This window comes from Coregonus lavaretus (assembly GCF_964263955.1).
Source record: "Coregonus lavaretus genome assembly, chromosome: 29".
Classification (NCBI taxonomy): domain Eukaryota; kingdom Metazoa; phylum Chordata; class Actinopteri; order Salmoniformes; family Salmonidae; genus Coregonus; species Coregonus lavaretus.
Window position 1 is genome coordinate 28,748,998 of NC_140016.1, and position 16,236 is coordinate 28,765,233.

Genomic DNA, 16,236 nt, shown 5'->3' on the forward strand with positions numbered 1-16,236 from the left:
GGGAGCAATTTCCAAATGCCTGAAGGTACCACGTTCACCTGTACAAACAATAGTACGCAAGTATAAACACCATGGGACCATGCAGCCGTCATACCGCTCAGGAAGGAGACGCGTTCTGTCTCCTAGAGATGAACGTACTTTGGTGCGAAAAGTGCAAATCAATACAGAAGATGCTGGAGGAAAGGGGTACAAAATGATCTATGTCCAAAGTAAAACGAGTCCTATATCGACATAACCTGAAAGGCCGCTCAGCAAGGAAGAAGCCACTGCTCCAAAACCACCATGAAAAAGCCAGACTACGTTTTGCAACTGCACATGGGGACAAAGATCGTACTTTTTTGAGAAATGTCCTCTGGACTGATGAAAAAAAAATTGAACTGTTTGGCCATAATGACTATCGTTATGGGCTCCGTGTAGCTCAGTTGGTAGAGCATGGCGCTTGCAATGCCAGGGTTATGGGCTCGATTCCCACGGGGGGCCAGTATGAAAAAAAAGAATGAAAAAAATAAAGAAATGTATGCATTCACTAACTGTAAGTCGCTCTGGGTGAGAAAGTCTGCTAAATTACTAAAATGTAAAATGTAAAAAAAATTATGTTTGGAGGAAAAAGGTGGTTGCTTGCAAGCCGAAGAACACCATCCCAACCGTGAAGCACGGGGGTGGCAGCATCATGCTGTGGAGGTGCTTTGCTGCAGGGACTGGTGCACTTCACAAAATAGATGGCATCATGAGGAAGGAAAATTATGTGGATATATTGATACAAGAGATCAGTCAGGAAGTTAAAGCTTGGTCGCAAATGGGTCTTCCAAATGGACAATGACCCCAAGCATACTTCCAAAGTTGTGGCAAAATGGCTTAAGGACAACAAAGTCAAGGTATTGGAGTGGCCATCACAAAGCCCTGACCTCAATCCTATAGAACATTTGTGGGCAGAACTAAAAAAGCGTGTGCGAGCAAGGAGGCCTACAAACCTGACTCAGTTACACCAGCTCTGTTAGGAGGAATGGGCCAAAATTCACCCAACTTCTGGAAGGCTACCCGAAACGTTTGACCCAAGTTAAACAATTTAAAGGCAATGCTACCAAATACTAATTGAGTGTATGTAAACTTCTCACCCACTGGGAATTTGATGAAAGAAATAAAAGCTGAAATAAATAATTCTCTCTACTATTATTCTGACATTTCAAATTCTTAAAATAAAGTGGTGATCCTAACTGACCGTCAGGAATTGTGAAAATCAGAGTTTAAATGTATTTGGCTAAGGTGTATGTTAACTTCCGACTTCAACTGTAAGTATAATACAGGAAGGAACAATTTATAGTCCAATATTTACACTTGTTTTGGGGAAGAGGGATTTGGGGGCAAGTGTTTAAAGTGTGCAGTATTTAGCAATCATAATAAAAGTCTGGTAGCAGCAGTTGTGATGTATAGTGCGCGTGTGTGTGTGTGGATGAGTGTATATCTGTGTGGGTATGTGTGTGAGTGCAAGTGAGTGAATATGTGCTAAGATGTGGAGAATCAGTGCAGGGGGTCAGTCCAGTTCAAGTGTTCAGCAGTCTGCTGGCTTATAGATAAAACTGTCTTTGAGCCTGTTGGTATCAGACCTCATGCTCCGATACTGTCTGCCTGACGGTAAAGGAGTAAACAGCTTGAGGCTGAGGTGTGTGGGATCCTTGATGATGCAGCGGCCCTTCCTCAGGCATCGTTTTGAGTAGATGTCCAGGATGGGTGGGAGCATGGTCCCAGTGATGCACTGGGCCGTTGTTACAGGAGGCGGAAGCAGTTCCGGAGTGACCCACTAGGTGTCATCCTTCGACAATCTTAGGCACCTCCTCACTCACAGTCAGGACTAATCATCATCCTGTTGATGTCACCTGTGTCTATCTGTTCACCTGTGTATTTACGCCCTCACTTCCATGTGTTCCCTTACTCAGTTTTCTTTGCTAGTTTCTCCATGTCCAGCAGTACTACTCAGTGTCTGATCGGAGATCTATGTACAGGTACTTGAGAAGTGTTCTCCCCGTTTCGTTATTTGTTTCAGTCTTAGGTAGTATTTCGTATTTTGACTGTCAGACGGTTTTTGGAGACTTATTTGCTCAACCTTTCTTTTATTGTGATAAGTCCGTTATTTTGTATTTTGGCTTCGGGACCACCAGTAAAGATCCTTGTTTCACCATCTCTGCCTACTGAATATCCTGCACCGCATCCTGGTTCGAATCCAGGCTCTGTCGTAGCCGGCCGCGACCGGGAGACCCATGGGGCGGCGCACAATTGGCCCAGCATCGTCCAGGGTAGGGGAGGGAATGGCCGGCAGGGATGTAGCTCAGTTGATGGAGCATGGTGTTTGCAATGCTAGGGTTGTGGGTTCGATTCCCAAAGGGGGTATGAAAAAAAATGATGTATGCACTAACTAACTGTAAGTCGCTCTGGATAAGAGCGTCTGCTAAATGACTAAAATGTCAATGTAAATGTAGGTCACACCTCAACCCAACCCTTACAGGCCGTCTTCACCACCCTCTGGAGGGCCTTGCGGCAGCTGAAATGTACAGATATTTTCCTTATATTTGAGACTTGTTTTATTGAGTTTTTATCAGCAATTGCAGTAACAGCCTGTTAGCTAGCTAGCATTAACTGTGCTTTTTTCTTGAATCTAAAATGTAATGAGTTGAAGGACGAGAAAATAAGCCCTTTAGTTGTCTGCATATGCTTGTGAATTATTTGCGTTATTCAAGAGTGAAATGTGGTTTGGTTGCAATATTTCAAGAGCGATAGGATGAAAAGGATGAAAAGTTGCTTGCATAGTTGAATAGTTTTGCTTGGCTATACTGGGATATTTACTGTAAATGTCTGTTGCCAAGCCCCTGAACCCTCTCTCGGCACATGACATTCCGTTGCTAATGTAAATAGAAAAGTTCATGTAAATTGAAATCTCGTCGCAGTGCCTCTTCTACAACTCTCTTCAATTTGAATAGGCCCTTATTTTCACACGGACAGCTTCACCAATAGCAGCAGCTCTAGGCTTATCTCATGGGGAAAACATTTGAGATATGTTACAGGAAGTTATTATCCTTTCTCAGCGGTTGGTCAGTGCTTGCTGTCAGTGTTTCCTGTTTGGTTGGTGTGGCCTGTCGGCTTCCCACAGAGAAGATGTGCAAACACAGCACAATAAATTAACTGAGGACTAGAAGGCTCTCGGTCATGTATGGGGAACTTTCGACAGCAAGCTCATTTAATTTACACCCCATGTTCCAACGGTTTATTGAGTCCACAATGACTGTTTTTCTCCCCGCCTCCTTACTCTGTTTCTCTCCAATGGCTATTATTAGATGTGCATAATAGCTGTTCGATTCAAATGCCATGCCACCTCGCCTGCACCGGGTTCTTCCAGTTCTGCAATGTGTTTTTCATGTGAAGTCTTGCATAAATTATTATTAATTTTTGTTAAAATTACTGTGCCCACGTTGCAAAAAGCCTCAGAATTCGCAGGAAAATAGACAGGAAAAAGGGGAAAGTGGGCACCGCCTGCCAGAATTGTGTCTCTGTACAGCATTCGGTAGCCCTGTGAAAACTCTTGACGTCTGATATGGGGTGAAGAGAGTGAGGAATGAGTGCATTAAAGATTAACTGTTCCGGGCCCGGTTTCCCAAAAGCATCTTAAGGCTAAGTTCATTGTTAGAATCTTTGTAGGAGCATCGTTAAATCTCAGAGCTGTTTTTCAAAACAATCGTTACTAAAGTTGCTATTGAAAACACTCGTTATTTAACGACTGCCTCAGACCACTCGTAGAACAGAAGTGCGTCGTTAGATGCTTTTTTGCCCTTCCGCGACACTTTGTTTATCTGTCTTTCTGTGACCGCCGATAACGTCAGAACGAATGTGACTACAGATGAAGCTGCCAATTTCTTAGCAATTGTTACTAAAAGCGAAGGATAAAAAGATGAGTCAATTAAAATCAAGATGACTGTATTAGAAATAGAAATACATAATAGGCTACATACACCTACAGTTGAAGTCGGAAGTTTACATACACCTTAGCCAACTACATTTAAACTCAGTTTCACAACTCCTGACATTTCATCCTAGTAAAAATTCCCTGTCTTAGGTCAGTTAGGATCACCACTTTATTTAACCCTCCCGTTGTCCTAGGGTCAAAATGACCCGCCACTTTGTTGAACCAACTTTATTTAATTTTTATATTTTTTGGATCATTTGTGAGAAGGAGGCAGTGATACTTTCTTTAAAGTCTCACTGCCTCCTTCTCACAAATGATCCCAAAAATATAAAAATTAAATAAAGTTGGTTCAACACAGTGGCGGGTCATTTTGACCCTAGGACAACGGGAGGGTTAAGAATGTGAAATGTCAGAAAAAAAGTACAGAGAATGATTTATTTCAGCTTTTATTTCTTTCATCACATTCCCAGTGGGTCAGAAGTTTACATACACTCAATTAGTATTTGGTAGCATTACCTTTAAATTGTTTAACTTGGGTCAAACGTGTCAGGTAGCCTTCCACAAGCTTCCCACAATAAGTTGGGTGAATTTTGGCCCATTCCTCCCGACAGAGCTGGTGTAACTGAGTCAGGTTTGTTGGCCTCCTTGCTCGCAAATGCTTTTTCAGTTCTGCCCACAAATGTTCTATAGGATTGAGGTCAGGGCTTTGTGATGGCGACTCCAATACCTTCACTTTGTTGTCCTTAACACCATTTTGCAACAACTTTGGAAGTATGCTTGGGGTCATTGTCCATTTGGAAGACCCATTTGCGACCAAGCTTTAACTTCCTGACAGATGTCTTGAGATGTTGCTTCAATATATCCACATCATGTTCCTTCCTCATGATGCCATCTATTTTGTGAAGTGCACCAGTCCCTCCTGCAGCAAAGCACCCCCACAGCATGAAGCTGCCACCTCCGTGCTTCACGGTTGGGATGGTGTTCTTTGGCTTGCAAGCAACCCCCTTTTTCCTCCAAACATAACGATGGTCATTATGGCCAAACAGTTATATTTGTGTTTCATCAGACCAGAGAACATTTCTCCAAAAAGTACAATATTTTTCCCCATGTGCAGTTGCAAACCGTAGTCTGGCTTTATTATGGTGGTTTTGGAGCAGTGGCTTCTTCCTTGCTGAGCGGCGTTTCAGGTTATGTCGATATAGGACTCGTTTTACTGTAGATATAGATTATTTTGTACCTGTTTCCTCCAGCATCTTCACAAGTTCCTTTGCTGTTGTTCTGGGATTGATTTGCACTTTTCGCACCAAAGTACGTTAATCTCTAGGAGACAGAACGCATCTCTTTCCTGAGCGGTATGATGGCTGCGTGGTCCCATGGTGTTTATACTTGCGTACTATTTTTTGTACAGATGAACGTGGTACCTTCAGGCATTTGGAAATTGCTCCCAAGGATGAACCAGACTTGTGGAGGTCTACAAAGATAATTCAGAGGTGTTGGCTGATTTCTTTTGATTTTCCCATGATGTCAAGCAAAGAGGCACTGAGTTGAAGGTAGGCCTTGAAATACATCCGCAGGTACAGCTCCAATTGACTCAAATGATGTCAATTAGCCTATCAGAAGCTTCTAAAGCCATGACATCATTTTCTGGAATTTTCCAAGCTGTTTAAAGGCACAGTCAACTTAGTGTATGTAAACTTCTGAGCCACTGGAATTGTGTTACAGTGAATTAGAAGTGAAATAATCTGTCTGTAAACAATTGTTGGAAAAATGACTTGTGTCATACACAAAGTAGATGTCCTAACCGACATGCCAAAACTATAGTTAATGCCAGGGAGGGGGAGCGGGTGTGACACTAGGAGCTGATTCATTGTCAGTATTGTGAAATAATTATAATGTTAAGGTAAGATTTGAAAGGGAGAATGCTGTTCAGAGAACAGCGCTGGCTTTCTTTCGATCCTATCAGTATCGACACATGCCTCAACGACGCACTCTCTACGTGGTGTTTTGGGAAACGCATGTTACTCTTCGGCCGTTGTAGGAAAGATGCATCGGGAAACTGGGCCCAGACAGATGAGGGTGTTTACATGTTAGAGCTTAGCCATGACTTGTGAATGCAGCTGAGGTCTGAAAAGGACTAAGATGGATGCCCCCAAGGCACTTTCTCAATTCCTTATCAAGTGGTGTGAAATTTTGTTGACGGCCCATTTTAAAAGACTCAGCCTTTGTTCCCTTGCAAGGGACCGATTTACCTCTTCCTGGGCACCTCACCCCGTTAGTACTATGTTTGAACCATTCATATCTCCTGAATCAGGTCAACACAGCATCCAGCCGGTTTACAGTCCCACAAAGCAAACTGTTTGGGATTTTGGTAGTACCCCAATACCTTGTCAAGTGTATGTATAAGCTCTCTTTTCTATTTCAATTTGACATAATCCAACACGTGAGCATAAGAAGTGGGCTAATACTCTTCTCCATGGTCAAAGCCGATTGGGAGGGGATTTTGGTTCCAGGCGAAGCAGTTGCTTACATGTGTAAGAGAGAGACAGTGAGGGAGAATGAGAGTAAGAGTGAGCGAGAGGAAGTCAGAGAAGCAAAAACAACACAAACTAAAAAAATGGGTTTGTTCCTTCATCCTCCAATTGGTTCTGGTCCTTGTTGCCTGGTAACCACAATCCCCTTTGAAAGGCATTCTTTCATGCCCAAAATATCACTAAAGACACACTTCCATTTTTCTAGCAAACATGCAATCTATTGACAATGGGACAATAACATTCATTTGGAGAAACAAAGCATAAAGTGACACAATGTTGCTATTGGGTGTCTGTAATGCCAGATTTAAAGGCTAAGCTCGGAAATTGGCCCAGTGCATAATACACAATAATGACTGTCCTCAGTGCTAGAAAATGGTATGCTGAAAGTTTACAGATGGCGTAAGTCTATTAGGAGGTGATGTGGAAAAATGTAGAACATGATTGCTGTTTACCTCTTAGTCACGGACAAACAGCTTGTACACACTCTTGAACTACATTTACTATGAACTCCATTAAGCAGAGGGCCATGTTTGAGAGTGTATGGTCTTCAATCCATAGCCATCTTTACCTTCATCTTGATGATGTGTTTGAATCAATTAAAATCAGTGGCATTGTTTGAACCAGTAAACAGATAACATTGATTGATTACAAAATAGTTGTTGAGTATCAGAATGTAGCATAGCTTTTGCTTATAGCTAACTATTTTTATGGAACAATGTTAAGAAAGACCCGTCTGTTATAGGCTACTGTCTGTAAAATTCAATCAACTGACTGTCAAGACGAATAAAGAGTCAAAGGAAATGGTGAGTGTCAAGTGAGATGAGGATGAGACAGAGACATGACTATGAAATTGATCAAAAGCAACAGAGATGTGGTCTGAGTGGACACCCCTTTGTACACATAGCTGGAAGTGAAATCCAATCCAAAGTTATTTCCCTGTGGCTTTTCTTTTGGGTTAAAAGGAAACAAATCATCTAGGTTTGTCTGCCAGCCACTTTAAAAAACGATTTGGGGAGAGACAGATGTGGCAAAGTAGCATTGAGACAATTTATTTTCCATTTAAGAGCGGCTCTGTTCATACACATTAGTCCACAACACACCGTGGAGAGAATAGAATGAGTTATTATTGTTAAGCAACTCATTCAAATAACCTTGGGGCTATGTGATTGCAGACACGTGTCGCAGCATTACACCATTAGCTGAATATATTTAAGTGTTCCAGTTGCCTCAGAATATGTAAATAAACTGTGAAACAAAATAAAAGATGTACAGTTTTTTTCACATTTTGTTAAGTTACAGCCTTATTCTAAAATGGATGAAATTGTTTGTTTTCCTCATCAATCCACACACAATACCCCATAACGACAAAGCAAAAACAGGTTTTTAGACATTTTTACAAATGTATAAAACACTGAAATATTACATTAACATAAGTATTCAGATCCTTTACTTAGTACTTTGTTGAAGCACCTTTGGCAGCGATTACAGCCTCGGGTCTTCTTGGGTATGACGCTACAAGCTTGGCACACCTGTTTTTGATGAGTTTCTCCCATTCTTCTCTGCAGATCCTCTCAACCTCTGTCAGGTTGGATGGGGAGCGTCGCTGCACAGCTATTTTCAAGACTCTCCAGAAATGTTCGATCGGGTTCAAGTCCTGGCTCTGGCTGGGCCACTCAAGAACAATCAGAGACTTCCCGAAGCCACTCCTGCGTTGCCTTGGCTGTGTGCTTAGTGTCGTTGTCCTGTTGGAAGGTGAACCTTTGCCCCAGTCTGAGCGGTCTGGAGCAGGTTTTCATCAAGGATCTCTCTGTACTTTGCTCCATTCATCTTATCATCGATCCTGACTAGTCTCCCTTCCGATGAAAAACATCCCCACAGCATGATGCTGCAACCACCATGCTTCACCATAGGGATGGTGCCAGGTTTCTTCCAGACGTGATGCTAGGCATTCAGGCCAGGTTTAATCTTGGTTTCATCAGACCAGAGAATCTTGTTTCTCATGGTCTGAGTCCTTTAGGTGCCTTTTGGCAAACTCCAAGTGGGCTGTCATGTGCCTTTTACTGAGGAGTGGCTTCCGTCTGGCCACTCTACCATAAAGGCCTGATTTGGTAGAGTGCTGCAGAGATGGTTGTCCTTCAGGAAGATTATCCCATCTCCACAGAGGAACTCTGGAGCTCTGTAAGAGTGACCATCGAGTTCTTGGTCACCTCACTGACCAAGGCTCTTCTCTTCTGATTGTTCAGTTTTGCCGGGTGGCCAGCTCTAGGAAGAGACTTGGTGGTTCCAAACGTCTTCCATTTAAGAATTATGGAGGCCACTGTATTCTTGGGGACCTTCAACGCTGCAGCCGTTTTTTGGTACCATTCCCCAGATCTGTGACTCGAAAAAATCCTGTCTCGGAGCTCTATGGACAATTTCTTCGACCTCATGGCTTTGTTTTTGCTCTGACATGCACTGTCAACTGTGGGACCTTATATAGACAGGTGGTTGCCTTTACAAATCATGTCCAAACAATTGAATTTACCATAGGGGGACTCCAATCAAGTTGTAGAAACATCTCAAGGATGATCAATGGAAACAGGATGCACCTGAGCTCAATTTCGAGTCTCACAGCAAAGGGTATGAATACTTTTGTAAATAAGGTATCTGTTTTTTAAATTTTTAATACATTTGTAAATATTTCTAAAAACCTGTTTTCGCTTTGTCATTATGGGGTATTGTGTGTAGATTACTTTTTTCCCAACCTGTACAGACATCACTGTCAGCCTCAGTGTAAGGGTTAGCGCCATGCAGAAAACACTCACAGTCACACTGTACGTCAGACATGCACAGTGCTTGACTTGGGCCGGAGCTGTCCGGAGCGCCATACCTGCACTTCAAATTTTTGGGGAATTGTGTTCCGGCTCTTCTATAAAACAAAGTAGCCTATAGCTTTTCCAGATTCAAACACTGAGGCAAAGAAGGTTGATCAAATCAGAAGGAAGGCAGGATCTGCATTGAATAGCAATTGAGAGTGGGCATTCATTTCCTGATTCAGCTTTGTTCAAGTTTATTTGTTGCTAGTCTGTGAATATGTGCTTGACGGTAGGCTGTTCGAGATTGCGCAGATTGAAAATGCACCAGCCTGAATGCGCATGATGCACTGTTCCAAGTTGTCAAATTAGGGTTTGTAATTTTTCGTAATGTAATGAATATAAGCACACTTTTAAATATTACCAATCACTTAAAAATCTACATATCAGCCATTATCGTAATGACCCTTCAATGTGTGCTGCATGTGTGCCAGCGGGCCGTTGCCCGTTGAGAGAGAGCACAACATTTCAGCAGAAGTGTCACACCAGCTTTCGCTTTGGCTCCCCCTCCTGTCCAGCTCAGGCATTCGGCGTCGCCGGCCTTCTAGCTGCTGCTGAACCTGCTGGTGGCAAACGCCCTTCACTCATCAACCCCGGACTTGTCTTGTCATCATTACACACACCTGGTTCCAATCCCCACTTTATCACTATATATATACTCCCACTGTCATTTGTCTTTGTCGGTCATTGTATATGATGCTTGTTTTCCTGAGAGGAATCGCTCCTACTATTTCCTGAGTACTTTATGTTTTTCATGTGTGTTTCGTCCCGCTTTAAGTTATGGCGCTTTAATACATTCAGTAGTTCTAAACCTGCAACTGCCTCCTGCCTACTCCTCTCTACACTTGTGACAAGCAGGTATTTTGTAATGACAGACAACAGACTAACTAGATTGCCAATTCAAAACATAGCTTGTAGCAGTTATCTCACTAGTTAACTATAGCTAACTAAGCATTAATGTTTTTGTTGCCTTTCTACCGGCACTGTAAATAGCCTAAATATATCTGCACCGTTGGAAAGCTGGGATTCCCCTCTATTAAACAGTAGACATGTAATTGCGACAACGTAAAAAATATTATAAGAATATACTAATTGACAACTTGCTGTGAATATTGTGTGTGTGTGTGTATGTATGCATATATATTCACATACAAAAACACAGTCATGGCAAGCACAAATAAATATCAAATATCACCCAGAAAAACATTTAACCTCTTAAGGATCAGACCCTTCATTTCAATTTCTGCCTAAAATGACATACCCAAATCTAACTGCCTGTAGCTCAGGACCTGAAGCAAGGATATGCATTTTCTTGATACTATTTGAAAGGAAACACTTTGAAGTTTGTGGAGATGTGAAATGTATGTTGGAGAATATAACACAATAGATCTGGTAAAAGATAAAACAAAAAAAATACATGTTTTTATCTTTGACATGAGAAAGAAAAGCCATACATTCAGATAGGAAGCTGGAGGTAATTTAGATATTGTCTACGAGGGCAACAGTGTATGTGCAAAGTTTCAGACTGATACCTTCAAGAATGTGGGAGCTACAGTGGGGAAAAAAGTATTTAGTCAGCCACCAATTGTGCAAGTTCTCCCACTTAAAAATATGAGAGATGCCTGTAATTTTCATCATAGGTACACGTCAACTATGACAGACAAATTGAGAAAAGAACATCCAGAAAATCACATTGTAGGATTTTTAATGAATTTATTTGCAAATTATGGTGGAAAATACGTATTTGGTCACCTACAAACAAGCAAGATTTCTGGCTCTCACAGACCTGTAACTTCTTCTTTAAGAGGCTCCTCTGTCCTCCACTCGTTACCTGTATTAATCGCACCTGTTTGAACTTGTTATCAGTATAAAAGACACCTGTCCACAACCTCAAACAGTCACACTCCAAACTCCACTATGGCCAAGACCAAAGAGCTGTCAAAGGACACCAGAAACAAAATTGTAGACCTGCACCAGGCTGGGAAGACTGAATCTGCAATAGGTAAGCAGCTTGGTTTGAAGAAATCAACTGTGGGAGCAATTATTAGGAAATGGAAGACATACAAGACCACTGATAATCTCCCTCGATCTGGGGCGTCACGCAAGATCTCACCCCGTGGGGTCAAAATGATCACAAGAACGGTGAGCAAAAATCCCAGAACCACACAGGGGGACCTAGTGAATGACCTGCAGAGAGCTGGGACCAAAGTAACAAAGCCTACCATCAGTAACACACTACGCCGCCAGGGACTCAAATCCTGCAGTGCGAGATGTGTCCCTGCAGTGCCAGACGTTACAGGTCTGTGAGAGCCAGAAATCTTGCTTGTTTGTAGGTGACCAAATACTTATTTTCCACCATCATTTGCAAATAAATTCATAAAAAATCCTACAATGTGATTTTCTGGATTCTTTTTTCTCATTTTGTCTGTCATAGTTGACGTGTATCTATGATGAAAATTACAGGCCTCTCTCATCTTTTTAAGTGGGAGAACATGCACAATTGGTGGCTGACTAAATCCTTTTTTTCCCCACTGTATATCTGCCATATAATTCTTGGCAGAAATCAGTTATTGCGCAAATGTATCAGGTCTGTTTCTTACAGTTCTTACCTTGATAATCACACATATACAGTACCAAAGACAGTTTTTCTTGTCCTCAATCTCTGGGTTTCTACAGACACAAAAACAACCCACTGGGCACAGACATCAGTTAAATGTCCAGTTATTATTTATATTTGGTTGAGTTGTCAACGTGAATTCAACATGAAATAAACCCATTTCACCATGTCATTGGATGTAGGTTAAAAGTTAGTTGAAAAAAAGATGAAATTGCCTTACGTTGATGACTTACTCAGTTTTTCACGTTGATTCAACGTCATCACATTGAATTTTTGGGTTGAAATGAAGTGGAAACAATGTTGATTCAACCAGTTTTTGCCCAGTGGGAAGTCTATGTAATACCTGCATATGTAATCATATTCAGCACTGCAAAATATGCAAAGCACCTCTAGTGAAAACCTCTATAGAAAATGTACTGAAATTAGTCCCAAATGCATTACGGTCTTCAAGTTTGATACAAAGGGAATACTGTATCTTTAAAAGAACAAGAAAGGTAATGCCAGGATGTATTCAGTGTCTACTCTAGGTGAGAAGCAGTGAACCATCGTCATTAAAAAGCTTTGAATATTACTAAGATCTGTCTTAGTTTGATGTGGCTCCTTGTGGCCGATATAACAAAACTCGCGCCTGCAGAAGCCCTCCTCCACTGCAACTCTGTCCAGTGTATCAGAAGTGGATAGTCATATGCCTCACCTCCCCCTCTTTATTGCCAATGTAACTGAGGGATCAGCTTTCATCTGACAGGGCCCATCACTAGCGTGGAGACCCCACTGGGCAAAAACTGGTTGAATCAACATTGTTTTCACATCATTTCAACAAATTCAATGTGATGACGTTGAATCAACATGGAAAACTGATTGGATTTGCAAAAAGTCATCAACGTAAGGGAATTTCGTCTTGTTTTCACCCAACCTTTAACCGAAATCCAATGACATGGTGAAATGTTTTGTTGATATCACATTGAATTCACATTAGTTGACAACTCAACCAAATGTAAATCAAAACTAGATGTTGAAATGATGCCTGTGCTCAGTGGGGAGACCTGGCAGACATAGCTGTGTAAAGAAACCAGCATATCCCCCTTTCCAGTGCCAGACAATTCACATCACTGACAATTCCTTCATTTCTATGCCCGGGGTATTTACATTTTACATTTACGTCATTTAGGAGACGCTCTTGTCCAGAGCGACTTACAAATAGGTGCATTCACCTTATAGCCAGTGGGATCACCACTTCACAATGTTTTTTGTTGTTGTTTGGGTTGGGGTAAGGGGGGGGGGGGGTAGAAGGATTACTTTATCCTATCCCAGGTATACCTTAAAGAGGTGGGGTTTCAAATGTCTCCGGAAGGTGGTGAGTGACTCCGCTGTCCTGGCGTCGTGAGGGAGCTTGTTCCACCATTGGGGTGCCAGAGCAGCGAACAGTTTTGACTTGGCTGAGCGGGAACTATGCTTCCGCAGAGGTAGGGGAGCCAGCAGGCCAGAGGTGGATGAACGCATTGCCCTCGTTTGGGTGTAGGGACTGATCAGAGCCTGAAGGTACGGAGGTGCCGTTCCCCTCACTGCTCCATAGGCAAGCACCATGGTCTTGTAACGGATGCGAGCTTCAACTGGAAGCCAGTGGAGTGTGCGGAGGAGGGGGGTGACGTGAGAGAACTTCGGAAGGTTGAACACCAGACAGGCTGCGGCATTCTGGATGATTGTAGGGGCTTAATGGCACAGGCAGGGAGCCCAGCCAACAGCGAGTTGCAGTAATCCAGACGGGAGATGACAAGTGCCTGGATTAGGACCTGTGCCGCCTCCTGTGTAAGGCAGGGTCGTACTCTCCGAATGTTGTAGAGCGTGAACCTACAGGATCGGGTCACCGCCTTGATGTTAGCGGAGAACGACAGGGTGTTGTCCAGGGTCACGCCAAGGCTCTTCGCACTCTGGGAGGAGGACACAACGGAGTTGTCAACCGTGATGGCGAGATCATGGAACAGGCAGTCCTTCCCCGGGAGGAAGAGCAGCTCCGTCTTGCCAAGGTTCAGCTTGAGGTGGTGATCCGTCATCCATACTGATATGTCTGCCAGACATGCAGAGATGCGATTCGCCACCTGGTTATCAGAAGGGGGAAATGAGAAGATTAGTTGTGTGTCGTCAGCGTAGCAATGATAGGAGAGGCCATGTGAGGATATGACAGAGCCAAGTGACTTGGTGTATAGGGAGAATAAGAGAGGGCCTAGAACTGAGCCCTGGGGGACACCAGTGGTGAGAGCACGTGGTGCGGAGACAGCTTCTCGCCACGCCACTTGGTAGGAGCGACCGGTCAGGTAGGACGCAATCCAAGAGTGAGCCGCGCCGGAGATGCCCAGCTCGGAGAGGGTGGAGAGGAGGATCTGATGGTTCACAGTATCAAAGGTAGCAGACAGGTCTAGATGGACAAGAGCAGAGGAGAGAGAGTTAGCTTTAGCAGTGCGGAGAGCCTCCATGACACAGAGAAGAGCAGTCTCAGTTGAATGACCAGTCTTGAAACCTGACTGGTTTGGATCAAGAAGGTCATTCTGAGAGAGATAGCAAGAGAGTTGGCTAAAGACGGCACGCTCAATAGTTTTGGATAGAAAAGAAAGAAGGGATACTGGTCTGTAGTTGTTGACATCAGAGGGATCGAGTGTTGGTTATTTGAGAAGGGGTGCAACTCTCGCTCTCTTGAAGACGAAAGGGACATAGCCAGCGGTCAAGGATGAGTTTATCAGCGAGGTGAGGTAAGGGAGAAGGTCACCGGAGATGGTCTGGAGAAGAGAGGAGGGGATAGGGTCAAGCGGGCAGGTTGTTGGGCGGCCTGCCGTCACAAGTCGCAAGATTTTATCTGGAGAGAGAGGGGAGAAAGAAGTCAACGCATAGGGTAGGGCAGTGTGAGCAGGACCAGCAGTGTCATTTGACTTAACAAAGAGGATCGGATGTCGTCAACCTTCTTTTCAAAATGGTTGACGAAGTCATCCACAGAGAGGGAGGAGGGGGGGGGGGGGGGGAGGATTCAGCAGGGAGGAGAATGTGGCAAAGAGCTTCCTAGGGTTAGAGGCAGATGCTTGGAATTTAGAGTGGTAGAAAGTGGCCTTAGCAGCAGAAACAGATGAAGAAAATATAGAGAGGAGGGAGTGAAAAGATGCCAGGTCCGCAGGGAGTCTAGTTTTCTTCCATTTCCGCTCAGCTGCCCAGAGCTCTGTTCTGTGAGCTCGCAATGAGTCATCAAGCCACGGAGCTGGAGGGGAGGACCGAGCCAGCCGGGAGGATAGGGGACATAGAGAGTCAAAGGATGCAGAAAGGGAGGAGAGGAGGGTTGAGGAGGCAGAATCAGGAGATTGGAGGGAGAAGGATTGAGCAGAGGGAAGAGATGATCGGATGGAAGAGGAGAGAGTAGCGGGAGAGAGAGAGCGAAGGTTGCGACGGCGCATTACCATCTGTGTAGGGGCAGAGTGAGTAGTGTTGGAGGAGAGCGAGAGAGAAAAGGATACAAAGTAGTGGTCGGAGACATGGAGGGGAGTTGCAGTGAGATTAGTAGAAGAACAACATCTAGTAAAGATGAGGTCAAGCGTATTGCCTGCCTTGTGAGTAGGGGGGGACGGTGAGAGGGTGAGGTCAAAAGAGGAGAGGAGTGGAAAGAAGGAGGCATAGAGAAATGAGTCAAATGTAGACGTAGGGAGGTTGAAATCCCCCAGAACTGTGAGGGGTGAGCCATCCTCAGGAAAGGAACTTATCAAGGCGTCAAGCTCATTGATGAACTCTCCAAGGGAACCTGGAGGGCGATAGATGACAAGGATATTAAGCTTAAATGGGCTAGTGACTGTGACAGCATGGAATTCAAATGAGGAGATAGACAGATGGGTCAGGGGAAAAATTGAGAATGTCCACTTGGGAGAGATGAGGATTCCTGTGCCACCACCCCGCTGACCAGATGCTCTCGGGGTATGCGAGAACACATGGTCAGACGAGGAGAGAGCAGTAGGAGTAGCAGTGTTTTCAGTGGTAATCCATGTTTCCGCCAGCGCCAAGAAGTCGAGGGACTGGAGGGTAACATAGGCTGAGATGAACTCTGCCTTCTTGGCAGCAGAACGGCAGTTCCAGAGGCTGCCTGAGACCTGGAACTCCACGTGGGTGGTGCATGCAGGGACCACCAGGTTAGAGAGGCAGCAGCCACGCGGTGTGAGGTGTTTGTGTAGCCTGTGCGGAGAGGAGAGAACAGGGATAGGCAGAGGCATAGTTGACAGGCTGCAGCAGATGGCTACAATAATGCAGAGGAGATCG